Source organism: Solea solea, chromosome 2 (assembly GCF_958295425.1).
Source record: "Solea solea chromosome 2, fSolSol10.1, whole genome shotgun sequence".
Classification (NCBI taxonomy): domain Eukaryota; kingdom Metazoa; phylum Chordata; class Actinopteri; order Pleuronectiformes; family Soleidae; genus Solea; species Solea solea.
Genome location: NC_081135.1, coordinates 14,804,665 through 14,819,034, shown reverse-complemented (window position 1 = coordinate 14,819,034; position 14,370 = coordinate 14,804,665).

Sequence of the window (14,370 nt, the reverse complement as noted above, 5' to 3'; positions counted from 1 at the left end):
TCTTATAAGATATTCTTCGGTACCCTCAATGTTTGATTTTGCAATGATTTCACTGTTTGTATGTGTTTTTCTATTTGTCTCTGTTTTTGTGTGCATTCAGCAGGGATACGGCTGTTTTCATATTTTTTTTCATTTTTCTACTGTCCCATAACATAAACCTCACAAATAAAGTTAACATCTTATAAGACATACTAATGTACCTTCGTCGTTCCGCTCGTCTTGGGACCCCAAACGACAAATGAAATATTCACACTCCTGCGACCTGTAGAAATGTAGTTCCTCCAAAACTTCCACTCTGGCCAAAGGGTCTAAGACTGTATAGAGTCTGACATGACCTGATATTCAGTTTTTGGACACAGGACTTTGGGCTTTTTTCGCACGGCCAAAAGAAACTGCCAAAAACACAGTCTGTAAAATTCAAACGTAAGAAAGGTGGGAAACTGTCTTTTCTTCAATAATTCCTAAAGGCAATGAGCCCGGATGCTGATTTCTCCTTATGTGTATCAGGGACTCCTGGCTGATCCAGGGTGCCGAGTTTCAGACCTGTGCAACCTTCGGAAAGGTCAAAGGTCAGCCGTTCGGGTGTGTTTTTTGTAATAATTCCTAAAGGCATTGAGCCAGGAGTCTAATTTTTCCGTATGTGTATCAGGGATTTAGGCTTATCCCGGGTGCAGAGTTTCAGACCTGTGCAACCTTCGGAAAGGTCAAAGGTCAGCTGTTCGGGTGTGTTTTTTGTAATAATTCCTAAAGGCATTAAGCCAGGAGTCTGATTTTTCCGTATGTGTATCAGGGACTAAGGCTGATCGAGGGTATTTTAATCTTTTTTCTACTGTCCTATAATATGAAGTTAACATCTTATAAGGTATATTGATGTACCCTCAGTGTTTGAATTTATAATGATTTCACTGTTTGGATGTGTTTTTCTATTTGTGTTTGTTTTTGTGCGCATTCAACAGGGATACGGCTGTTTTCGGATTTTTTTCATTTTTTTATTGTCCCATAACATAAACCTCACAAATAAAGTTAACATCTCATAAGATATAGTTATATACCTTCAGTGTTTGATTTTGCAATGATTTCACTGTTTGAATGTGTTTTTTTATTTTTGTCTGTTTTTGTGCGCATACAGCTGGAATACGACTGTTTTCTGATTTTTTTTTATTTTTCTACTGTCCCATAACATAAACCTCACAAATAAAGTTAACATCTTATAAGATATTCTTCGGTACCCTCAGTGTTTGATTTTGCAATGATTTCACTGTTTGTATGTGTTTTTCTATTTGTCTCTGTTTTTGTGTGCATTCAGCAGGGATACGGCTGTTTTCATATTTTTTTTCATTTTTCTACTGTCCCATAACATAAACCTCACAAATAAAGTTAACATCTTATAAGACATACTAATGTACCCTCGTCGTTCCGCTCGTCTTCGGACCCCAAACGACAAATGAAATATTCACACTCCTGTGACCTGTAGAAATGTAGTTCCTCCAAAACTTCCACTCTGGCCAAAGGGTCTAAGACTGTATAGAGTCTGACATGACCTGATTTTCAGTTTTTGGACACAGGACTTTGGGCTTTTTTCCCACGGCCAAAAGAAACTGCCAAAAACACAGTCTGTAAAATTCAAACGTAAGAAAGGTGGGAAACTGTCTTTTCTTCAATAATTCCTAAAGGCAATGAGCCCGGATGCTGATTTCTCCTTATGTGTATCAGGGACTCCTTGCTGATCCAGGGTGGCGAGTTTCAGACCCGTGCAACCTTCGGAAAGGTCAAAGGTCAGCCGTTCGGGTGTGTTTTTTGTAATAATTCCTAAAGGCATTGAGCCAGGAGTCTAATTTTTCCGTATGTGTATCAGGGATTTAGGCTTATCCCGGGTGCCGAGTTTCAGACCCGTGCAACCTTTGGAAAGGTGAAAGGTCAGCCATTCGGGTGTGTTTTTTGTAATAATTCCTAAAGGCATTGAGCCAGGAGTCTGATTTTTCCGTATGTGTATCAGGGATTTAGGTTAATCTAGGGTGCCGAGTTTCAGACCTGTGTAACCTTCGGAAAGGTCAAAGGTCAGCCGTTTAGGTGTGTTTTTTGGAATAATTCCTAAAGGCATTAAGCCAGGAGTCTGATTTTTCCTTATGTGTATCAGGACCTAAGGCTGATCTAGGGTGCCGAGTTTCAGACCTGTGCAGCCTTCGGAAAGGTCAAAGGTCAGCCGTTCGGGTGTGTTTTTTGTAATAATTCCTAAAGGCATTAAGCCAGGAGTCTGATTTTTCCGTATGTGTATCAGGGACTAAGGCTGATCGAGGGTATTTTAATCTTTTTTCTACTGTCCTATAATATGAAGTTAACATCTTATAAGGTATATTGATGTACCCTCAGTGTTTGAATTTATAATGATTTCACTGTTTGGATGTGTTTTTCTATTTGTGTCTGTTTTTGTGCGCATTCAGCAGGGATACGACTGTTTTCATATTTTTTTTCATTTTTCTACTGTCCCATAACATAAACCTCACAAATAAAGTTAACATCTTATAAGACATACTAATGTACCCTCGTCGTTCCGCTCGTCTTGGGACCCCAAACGACAAATGAAATATTCACACTCCTGCGACCTGTAGAAATGTAGTTCCTCCAAAACTTCCACTCTGGCCAAAGGGTCTAAGACTGTATAGAGTCTGACATGACCTGATTTTCAGTTTTTGGACACAGGATTTTGGGCTTTTTTCCCACGGCCAAAAGAAACTGCCAAAAACACAGTCTGTAAAATTCAAACGTAAGAAAGGTGGGAAACTGTCTTTTCTTGAATAATTCCTAAAGGCAATGATCCCGGATGCTGATTTCTCCTTATGTGTATCAGGGACTCCTGGCTGATCCAGGGTGCCGAGTTTCAGACCTGTGCAACCTTCGGAAAGGTCAAAGGTCAGCCGTTCGGTTGTGTTTTTTGTAATAATTCCTAAAGGCATTAAGCCAGGAGTCTGATTTTTCCTTATGTGTATCAGGGACTAAGGCTGATCGAGGGTATTTTAATCTTTTTTCTACTGTCCTATAATATGAAGTTAACATCTTATAAGGTATATTGATGTACCCTCAGTGTTTGAATTTATAATGATTTCACTGTTTGGATGTGTTTTTCTATTTGTGTCTGTTTTTGTGCGCATTCAGCAGGGATACGGCTGTTTTTTGATTTTTTTCATTTTTCTACTGTCCCATAACATAAACTTCACAAATAAAGTTAAAATCTTATAAGATATAGTTATATACCTTCGGTGTTTGATTTTGCAATGATTTCACTGTTTGGATGTGTTTTTCTAATTGTCTCTGTTTTTGTGTGCATTCAGCAGGGATACGGCTGTTTTCTGATTTTTTTCATTTTTTTATTATCAAATAACATAAACCTCACAAATAAAGTTAACATCTCATAAGATATAGTTATATACCTTCAGTGTTTGATTTTGCAATGATTTCACTGTTTGAATGTGTCTTCTATTTTTGTCTCTGTTTTTGTGCGCATTCAGCTGGAATACGACTGTTTTCTGATTTTTTTCATTTTTTTATTGTCCCATAACATAAACCTCACAAATAAAGTTAACATCTCATAAGATATAGTTATATACCTTCAGTGTTTGATTTTGCAATGATTTCACTGTTTGAATGTGTTTTTCTATTTTTGTCTGTTTTTGTGCGCATTCAGCTGGAATACGACTGTTTTCTGATTTTTTTTCATTTTTCTACTGTCCCATAACATAAACCTCACAAATAAAGTTAACATCTCATAAGATATAGTTATATACCTTCAGTGTTTGATTTTGCAATGAGTTCACTGTTTGAATGTGTTTTTCTATTTTTGTCTGTTTTTGTGCGCATACAGCTGGAATACGACTGTTTTCTGATTTTTTTTCTTTTTTCTACTGTCCCATAACATAAACCTCACAAATAAAGTTAACATCTTATAAGATATTCTTCAGTACCCTCAATGTTTGATTTTGCAATGATTTCACTGTTTATATGTGTTTTTCTATTTGTCTCTGTTTTTGTGTGCATTCAGCAGGGATACGGCTGTTTTCATATTTTTTTTCATTTTTCTACTGTCCCATAACATAAACCTCACAAATAAAGTTAACATCTTATAAGACATACTAATGTACCCTCGTCGTTCCGCTCGTCTTGGGACCCCAAACGACAAATGAAATATTCACACTCCTGCGACCTGTAGAAATGTAGTTCCTCCAAAACTTCCACTCTGGCCAAAGGGTCTAAGACTGTATAGAGTCTGACATGACCTGATATTCAGTTTTTGGACACAGGACTTTGGGCTTTTTTCGCACGGCCAAAAGAAACTGCCAAAAACACAGTCTGTAAAATTCAAACGTAAGAAAGGTGGGAAACTGTCTTTTCTTCAATAATTCCTAAAGGCAATGAGCCCGGATGCTGATTTCTCCTTATGTGTATCAGGGACTCCTGGCTGATCCAGGGTGCCGAGTTTCAGACCTGTGCAACCTTCGGAAAGGTCAAAGGTCAGCCGTTCGGGTGTGTTTTTTGTAATAATTCGTAAAGGCATTGAGCCAGGAGTCTAATTTTTCCGTATGTGTATCAGGGATTTAGGCTTATCCCGGGTGCAGAGTTTCAGACCTGTGCAACCTTCGGAAAGGTCAATGGTCAGCCGTTCGGATGTGTTTTTTGTAATAATTCCTAAAGGCATTAAGCCAGGAGTCTGATTTTTCCGTATGTGTATCAGGGACTAAGGCTAATCCAGGGTGCCGAGTTTCAGACCTGTGCAACCTTCAAAAAGGTCAATGGTCAGCAGTTCGGGCGTGTTTTTTGTAATAATACCTAAGGCATTAAGCCAGGAGTCGGATTTTTCTGTATGTGTATCAGGGACTGAGGCTGATCTAGGGTGCCGAGTTTCAGACCTGTGCAACCTTCGGAAAGGTCAAAGGTCAGCTGTTCGGGTGTGTTTTTTGTAATAATTCCTAAAGGCATTAAGCCAGGAGTCTGATTTTTCCGTATGTGTATCAGGGACTAAGGCTGATCGAGGGTATTTTAATCTTTTTTCTACTGTCCTATAATATGAAGTTAACATCTTATAAGGTATATTGATGTACCCTCAGTGTTTGAATTTATAATGATTTCACTGTTTGGATGTGTTTTTCTATTTGTGTTTGTTTTTGTGCGCATTCAACAGGGATACGGCTGTTTTCGGATTTTTTTCATTTTTTTATTGTCCCATAACATAAACCTCACAAATAAAGTTAACATCTCATAAGATATAGTTATATACCTTCAGTGTTTGATTTTGCAATGATTTCACTGTTTGAATGTGTTTTTTTATTTTTGTCTGTTTTTGTGCGCATACAGCTGGAATACGACTGTTTTCTGATTTTTTTTTATTTTTCTACTGTCCCATAACATAAACCTCACAAATAAAGTTAACATCTTATAAGATATTCTTCGGTACCCTCAGTGTTTGATTTTGCAATGATTTCACTGTTTGTATGTGTTTTTCTATTTGTCTCTGTTTTTGTGTGCATTCAGCAGGGATACGGCTGTTTTCATATTTTTTTTCATTTTTCTACTGTCCCATAACATAAACCTCACAAATAAAGTTAACATCTTATAAGACATACTAATGTACCCTCGTCGTTCCGCTCGTCTTCGGACCCCAAACGACAAATGAAATATTCACACTCCTGCGACCTGTAGAAATGTAGTTCCTCCAAAACTTCCACTCTGGCCAAAGGGTCTAAGACTGTATAGAGTCTGACATGACCTGATTTTCAGTTTTTGGACACAGGACTTTGGGCTTTTTTCCCACGGCCAAAAGAAACTGCCAAAAACACAGTCTGTAAAATTCAAACGTAAGAAAGGTGGGAAACTGTCTTTTCTTCAATAATTCCTAAAGGCAATGAGCCCGGATGCTGATTTCTCCTTATGTGTATCAGGGACTCCTGGCTGATCCAGGGTGCCGAGTTTCAGACTCGTGCAACCTTCGGAAAGGTCAAAGGTCAGCCGTTCGGGTGTGTTTTTTGTAATAATTCCTAAAGGCATTGAGCCAGGAGTCTAATTTTTCCGTATGTGTATCAGGGATTTAGGCTTATCCCGGGTGCCGAGTTTCAGACCCGTGCAACCTTTGGAAAGGTGAAAGGTCAGCCGTTCGGGTGTGTTTTTTGTAATAATTCCTAAAGGCATTGAGCCAGGAGTCTGATTTTTCCGTATGTGTATCAGGGATTTAGGTTAATCTAGGGTGCCGAGTTTCAGACCTGTGTAACCTTCGGAAAGGTCAAAGGTCAGCCGTTTAGGTGTGTTTTTTGGAATAATTCCTAAAGGCATTAAGCCAGGAGTCTGATTTTTCCTTATGTGTATCAGGACCTAAGGCTGATCTAGGGTGCCGAGTTTCAGACCTGTGCAGCCTTCGGAAAGGTCAAAGGTCAGCCGTTCGGGTGTGTTTTTTGTAATAATTCCTAAAGGCATTAAGCCAGGAGTCTGATTTTTCCGTATGTGTATCAGGGACTAAGGCTGATCGAGGGTATTTTAATCTTTTTTCTACTGTCCTGTAATATGAAGTTAACATCTTATAAGGTATATTGATGTACCCTCAGTGTTTGAATTTATAATGATTTCACTGTTTGGATGTGTTTTTCTATTTGTGTCTGTTTTTGTGCGCATTCAGCAGGGATACGGCTGTTTTTGGATATTTTTTCATTTTTCTACTGTCCCATAACATAAACTTCACAAATAAAGTTAAAATCTTATAAGATATAGTTATATACCTTCAGTGTTTGATTTTGCAATGATTTCACTGTTTGAATGTGTCTTCTATTTTTGTCTCTGTTTTTGTGCGCATTCAGCTGGAATACGACTGTTTTCTGATTTTTTTCATTTTTTTATTGTCCCATAACATAAACCTCACAAATAAAGTTAACATCTCATAAGATATAGTTATATACCTTCAGTGTTTGATTTTGCAATGATTTCACTGTTTGAATGTGTTTTTCTATTTTTGTCTGTTTTTGTGCGCATTCAGCTGGAATACGACTGTTTTCTGATTTTTTTTCATTTTTCTACTGTCCCATAACATAAACCTCACAAATAAAGTTAACATCTCATAAGATATAGTTATATACCTTCAGTGTTTGATTTTGCAATGAGTTCACTGTTTGAATGTGTTTTTCTATTTTTGTCTGTTTTTGTGCGCATACAGCTGGAATACGACTGTTTTCTGATTTTTTTTTCATTTTTCTACTGTCCCATAACATAAACCTCACAAATAAAGTTAACATCTTATAAGATATTCTTCGGTACCCTCAATGTTTGATTTTGCAATGATTTCACTGTTTGTATGTGTTTTTCTATTTGTCTCTGTTTTTGTGTGCATTCAGCAGGGATACGGCTGTTTTCATATTTTTTTTCATTTTTCTACTGTCCCATAACATAAACCTCACAAATAAAGTTAACATCTTATAAGACATACTAATGTACCTTCGTCGTTCCGCTCGTCTTGGGACCCCAAACGACAAATGAAATATTCACACTCCTGCGACCTGTAGAAATGTAGTTCCTCCAAAACTTCCACTCTGGCCAAAGGGTCTAAGACTGTATAGAGTCTGACATGACCTGATATTCAGTTTTTGGACACAGGACTTTGGGCTTTTTTCGCACGGCCAAAAGAAACTGCCAAAAACACAGTCTGTAAAATTCAAACGTAAGAAAGGTGGGAAACTGTCTTTTCTTCAATAATTCCTAAAGGCAATGAGCCCGGATGCTGATTTCTCCTTATGTGTATCAGGGACTCCTGGCTGATCCAGGGTGCCGAGTTTCAGACCTGTGCAACCTTCGGAAAGGTCAAAGGTCAGCCGTTCGGGTGTGTTTTTTGTAATAATTCCTAAAGGCATTGAGCCAGGAGTCTAATTTTTCCGTATGTGTATCAGGGATTTAGGCTTATCCCGGGTGCAGAGTTTCAGACCTGTGCAACCTTCGGAAAGGTCAAAGGTCAGCTGTTCGGGTGTGTTTTTTGTAATAATTCCTAAAGGCATTAAGCCAGGAGTCTGATTTTTCCGTATGTGTATCAGGGACTAAGGCTGATCGAGGGTATTTTAATCTTTTTTCTACTGTCCTATAATATGAAGTTAACATCTTATAAGGTATATTGATGTACCCTCAGTGTTTGAATTTATAATGATTTCACTGTTTGGATGTGTTTTTCTATTTGTGTTTGTTTTTGTGCGCATTCAACAGGGATACGGCTGTTTTCGGATTTTTTTCATTTTTTTATTGTCCCATAACATAAACCTCACAAATAAAGTTAACATCTCATAAGATATAGTTATATACCTTCAGTGTTTGATTTTGCAATGATTTCACTGTTTGAATGTGTTTTTTTATTTTTGTCTGTTTTTGTGCGCATACAGCTGGAATACGACTGTTTTCTGATTTTTTTTTATTTTTCTACTGTCCCATAACATAAACCTCACAAATAAAGTTAACATCTTATAAGATATTCTTCGGTACCCTCAGTGTTTGATTTTGCAATGATTTCACTGTTTGTATGTGTTTTTCTATTTGTCTCTGTTTTTGTGTGCATTCAGCAGGGATACGGCTGTTTTCATATTTTTTTTCATTTTTCTACTGTCCCATAACATAAACCTCACAAATAAAGTTAACATCTTATAAGACATACTAATGTACCCTCGTCGTTCCGCTCGTCTTCGGACCCCAAACGACAAATGAAATATTCACACTCCTGTGACCTGTAGAAATGTAGTTCCTCCAAAACTTCCACTCTGGCCAAAGGGTCTAAGACTGTATAGAGTCTGACATGACCTGATTTTCAGTTTTTGGACACAGGACTTTGGGCTTTTTTCCCACGGCCAAAAGAAACTGCCAAAAACACAGTCTGTAAAATTCAAACGTAAGAAAGGTGGGAAACTGTCTTTTCTTCAATAATTCCTAAAGGCAATGAGCCCGGATGCTGATTTCTCCTTATGTGTATCAGGGACTCCTTGCTGATCCAGGGTGCCGAGTTTCAGACCCGTGCAACCTTCGGAAAGGTCAAAGGTCAGCCGTTCGGGTGTGTTTTTTGTAATAATTCCTAAAGGCATTGAGCCAGGAGTCTAATTTTTCCGTATGTGTATCAGGGATTTAGGCTTATCCCGGGTGCCGAGTTTCAGACCCGTGCAACCTTTGGAAAGGTGAAAGGTCAGCCATTCGGGTGTGTTTTTTGTAATAATTCCTAAAGGCATTGAGCCAGGAGTCTGATTTTTCCGTATGTGTATCAGGGATTTAGGTTAATCTATGGTGCCGAGTTTCAGACCTGTGTAACCTTCGGAAAGGTCAAAGGTCAGCCGTTTAGGTGTGTTTTTTGGAATAATTCCTAAAGGCATTAAGCCAGGAGTCTGATTTTTCCTTATGTGTATCAGGACCTAAGGCTGATCTAGGGTGCCGAGTTTCAGACCTGTGCAGCCTTCGGAAAGGTCAAAGGTCAGCCGTTCGGGTGTGTTTTTTGTAATAATTCCTAAAGGCATTAAGCCAGGAGTCTGATTTTTCCGTATGTGTATCAGGGACTAAGGCTGATCGAGGGTATTTTAATCTTTTTTCTACTGTCCTATAATATGAAGTTAACATCTTATAAGGTATATTGATGTACCCTCAGTGTTTGAATTTATAATGATTTCACTGTTTGGATGTGTTTTTCTATTTGTGTCTGTTTTTGTGCGCATTCAGCAGGGATACGACTGTTTTCATATTTTTTTTCATTTTTCTACTGTCCCATAACATAAACCTCACAAATAAAGTTAACATCTTATAAGACATACTAATGTACCCTCGTCGTTCCGCTCGTCTTGGGACCCCAAACGACAAATGAAATATTCACACTCCTGCGACCTGTAGAAATGTAGTTCCTCCAAAACTTCCACTCTGGCCAAAGGGTCTAAGACTGTATAGAGTCTGACATGACCTGATTTTCAGTTTTTGGACACAGGATTTTGGGCTTTTTTCCCACGGCCAAAAGAAACTGCCAAAAACACAGTCTGTAAAATTCAAACGTAAGAAAGGTGGGAAACTGTCTTTTCTTGAATAATTCCTAAAGGCAATGATCCCGGATGCTGATTTCTCCTTATGTGTATCAGGGACTCCTGGCTGATCCAGGGTGCCGAGTTTCAGACCTGTGCAACCTTCGGAAAGGTCAAAGGTCAGCCGTTCGGTTGTGTTTTTTGTAATAATTCCTAAAGGCATTAAGCCAGGAGTCTGATTTTTCCTTATGTGTATCAGGGACTAAGGCTGATCGAGGGTATTTTAATCTTTTTTCTACTGTCCTATAATATGAAGTTAACATCTTATAAGGTATATTGATGTACCCTCAGTGTTTGAATTTATAATGATTTCACTGTTTGGATGTGTTTTTCTATTTGTGTCTGTTTTTGTGCGCATTCAGCAGGGATACGGCTGTTTTTTGATTTTTTTCATTTTTCTACTGTCCCATAACATAAACTTCACAAATAAAGTTAAAATCTTATAAGATATAGTTATATACCTTCGGTGTTTGATTTTGCAATGATTTCACTGTTTGGATGTGTTTTTCTAATTGTCTCTGTTTTTGTGTGCATTCAGCAGGGATACGGCTGTTTTCTGATTTTTTTCATTTTTTTATTATCAAATAACATAAACCTCACAAATAAAGTTAACATCTCATAAGATATAGTTATATACCTTCAGTGTTTGATTTTGCAATGATTTCACTGTTTGAATGTGTCTTCTATTTTTGTCTCTGTTTTTGTGCGCATTCAGCTGGAATACGACTGTTTTCTGATTTTTTTCATTTTTTTATTGTCCCATAACATAAACCTCACAAATAAAGTTAACATCTCATAAGATATAGTTATATACCTTCAGTGTTTGATTTTGCAATGATTTCACTGTTTGAATGTGTTTTTCTATTTTTGTCTGTTTTTGTGCGCATTCAGCTGGAATACGACTGTTTTCTGATTTTTTTTCATTTTTCTACTGTCCCATAACATAAACCTCACAAATAAAGTTAACATCTCATAAGATATAGTTATATACCTTCAGTGTTTGATTTTGCAATGAGTTCACTGTTTGAATGTGTTTTTCTATTTTTGTCTGTTTTTGTGCGCATACAGCTGGAATACGACTGTTTTCTGATTTTTTTTCTTTTTTCTACTGTCCCATAACATAAACCTCACAAATAAAGTTAACATCTTATAAGATATTCTTCAGTACCCTCAATGTTTGATTTTGCAATGATTTCACTGTTTATATGTGTTTTTCTATTTGTCTCTGTTTTTGTGTGCATTCAGCAGGGATACGGCTGTTTTCATATTTTTTTTCATTTTTCTACTGTCCCATAACATAAACCTCACAAATAAAGTTAACATCTTATAAGACATACTAATGTACCCTCGTCGTTCCGCTCGTCTTGGGACCCCAAACGACAAATGAAATATTCACACTCCTGCGACCTGTAGAAATGTAGTTCCTCCAAAACTTCCACTCTGGCCAAAGGGTCTAAGACTGTATAGAGTCTGACATGACCTGATTTTCAGTTTTTGGACACAGGACTTTGGGCTTTTTTCCCACGGCCAAAAGAAACTGCCAAAAACACAGTCTGTAAAATTCAAACGTAAGAAAGGTAGGAAACTGTCTTTTCTTGAATAATTCCTAAAGGCAATGAGCCCGGATGCTGATTTCTCCTTATGTGTATCAGGGACTCCTGGCTGATCCAGGGTGCCGAGTTTCAGACCCGTGCAACCTTCGGAAAGGTCAAAGGTCAGCCGTTCGGGTGTGTTTTTTGTAATAATTCCTAAAGGCATTGAGCCAGGAGTCTAATTTTTCCGTATGTGTATCAGGGATTTAGGCTTATCCCGGGTGCAGAGTTTCAGACCTGTGCAACCTTCGGAAAGGTCAATGGTCAGCCGTTCGGGTGTGTTTTTTGTAATAATTCCTAAAGGCATTAAGCCAGGAGTCTGATTTTTCCGTATGTGTATAAGGGACTAAGGTTAATCCAGGGTGCCGAGTTTCAGACCCGTGCAACCTTTGGAAAGGTGAAAGGTCAGCCGTTCGGGTGTGTTTTTTGTAATAATTCCTAAAGGCATTGAGCCAGGAGTCTGATTTTTCCGTATGTGTATCAGGGATTTAGGTTAATCTAGGGTGCCGAGTTTCAGACCTGTGTAACCTTCGGAAAGGTCAAAGGTCAGCCGTTTAGGTGTGTTTTTTGGAATAATTCCTAAAGGCATTAAGCCAGGAGTCTGATTTTTCCTTATGTGTATCAGGACCTAAGGCTGATCTAGGGTGCCGAGTTTCAGACCTGTGCAACCTTCGGAAAGGTCAAAGGTCAGCCGTTTAGGTGTGTTTTTTGGAATAATTCCTAAAGGCATTAAGCCAGGAGTCTGATTTTTCCTTATGTGTATCAGGACCTAAGGCTGATCTAGGGTGCCGAGTTTCAGACCTGTGCAACCTTCGGAAAGGTCAAAGGTCAGCCGTTCGGGTGTGTTTTTTGTAATAATTCCTAAAGGCATTAAGCCAGGAGTCTGATTTTTCGGTATGTGTATCAGGGACTAAGGTTAATCTAGGGTGCTGAGTTTCAATTCTGTGTAACCTTCGGAAAGGTCAAAGGTCAGCCGTTTAGGTGTGTTTTTTGTAATAATTCCTAAAGGCATTAAGCCAGGAGTCTGATTTTTCCTTATGTGTATCAGGGAGTAAGGCTGATCGAGGGTATTTTAATCTTTTTCTACTGTCCTATAATATGAAGTTAACATCTTATAAGGTATATTGATGTACCCTCAGTGTTTGAATTTATAATGATTTCACTGTTTGGATGTGTTTTTCTATTTGTGTCTGTTTTTGTGCGCGTTCAGCAGGGATACGGCTGTTTTCTGATTTTTTTCATTTTTTTATTATCCCATAACATAAACCTCACAAATAAAGTTAACATCTCATAAGATATAGTTATATACCTTCAGTGTTTGATTTTGCAATGATTTCACTGTTTGTATGTGTTTTTCTATTTTTGTCTGTTTTTGTGTGCATTCAGCAGGGATACGGCTGTTTTCATATTTTTTTTCATTTTTCTACTGTCCCATAACATAAACCTCACAAATAAAGTTAACATCTTATAAGATATACTTATGTACCCTCGTAGTTCCGCTCGTCTTGGGACCCCAAACGACATATGAAATATTCACACTCCTGCGACCTGTAGAAATGTAGTTCCTCCAAAACTTCCACTCTGGCCAAAGGGTCTAAGACTGTATAGAGTCTGACATGACCTGATTTTCAGTTTTTGGACACAGGACTTTGGGCTTTTTTCCCCCGGCCAAAGAAAACTGCCAAAAACACAGTCTGTAAAATTCAAACGTAAGAAAGGTGGGAAACTGTCTTTTCTTCAATAATTCCTAAAGGCAATGAGCCCGGATACTGATTTCTCCGTATGTGTATCAGGGACTCCTGGCTGATCCAGGGTGCCGAGTTTCAGACCTGTGCAACCTTCGGAAAGGTCAATGGTCAGCCGTTTGGGTGTGTTTTTTGTAATAATTCCTAAAGGCATTGAGCCAGGAGTCTGATTTGTCCGTATGTGTATCAGGGACTAAGGCTGATCGAGGGTATTTTAATCTTTTTTCTACTGTCCTATAATATGAAGTTAACATCTTATAAGGTATATTGATGTACCCTCAGTGTTTGAATTTATAATGATTTCACTGTTTGGATGTGTTTTTCTATTTGTGTCTGTTTTTGTGCGCATTCAGCAGGGATACGGCTGTTTTCGGATTTTTTTAATTTTTCTACTGTCCCATAACATAAACCTCACAAATAAAGTTAAAATCTTATAAGATATAGTTATATACCTTCAGTGTTTGATTTTGCAATGATTTCACTGTTTGGATGTGTTTTTCTATTTGTCTCTGTTTTTGTGTGCATTCAGCAGGGATACGGCTGTTTTCATATTTTTTTTCATTTTTCTACTGTCCCATAACATAAACCTCACAAATAAAGTTAACATCTTATAAGATATTCTTCGGTACCCTCAGTGTTTGATTTTGCAATGATTTCACTGTTTGTATGTGTTTTTCTATTTGTCTCTGTTTTTGTGCGCATTCAGCTGGAATACGACTGTTTTCTGATTTTTTTTCATTTTTCTACTGTCCCATAACATAAACCTCACAAATAAAGTTAACATCTTATAAGATATACTTATGAACCCTTGTAGTTCCGCTCGTCTTGGGACCCCAAACGACATATGAAATATTCACACTCCTGCGACCTGTAGAAATGTAGTTCCTCCAAAACTTCCACTCTGGCCAAAGGGTCTAAGACTGTATAGAGTCTGACATGACCTGATTTTCAGTTTTTGGACACAGGACTTTGGGC